The following is a 401-nucleotide window of genomic DNA, read 5'->3' as shown; positions in this document are numbered from 1 at the left end:
ATGGGGTGCTTGGTGCCATGGTTTAGTTGATTAGATAGTGTTGGTTGATAGGTTGGACTTTATCTGGAGGGTTTCTTCCAACCTGGTTGATTCTTTTAGATTCTATTCTATTCTAGCTGCCAAGCAGCATCCTGACTCTGCAGGTTTTAACCATATCTGTGCACAGCTTCTGATGAGATTTCTGAACCCATCTGCAATCTGAGATTTACTTCTATCCTTACTGCAGAGGCAAGTTAATAGGACACATCCTCTGGTGGCTCTGTTTCTGAGCTTATGGATTTAGAAATGTTGGAAACATTCTCTGTGGCTGTGACAGTCACCACATGTACAGTGGGATATACAGAACACAGCACCTGTTGAATAAGAACTTGTATTAAAGTGGTATTAGAGAGGTGAGAATA

Source organism: Dryobates pubescens, chromosome 22 (genome assembly GCF_014839835.1).
Source record: "Dryobates pubescens isolate bDryPub1 chromosome 22, bDryPub1.pri, whole genome shotgun sequence".
NCBI lineage: Eukaryota > Metazoa > Chordata > Aves > Piciformes > Picidae > Dryobates > Dryobates pubescens.
This window is presented reverse-complemented; position numbering follows the sequence as displayed.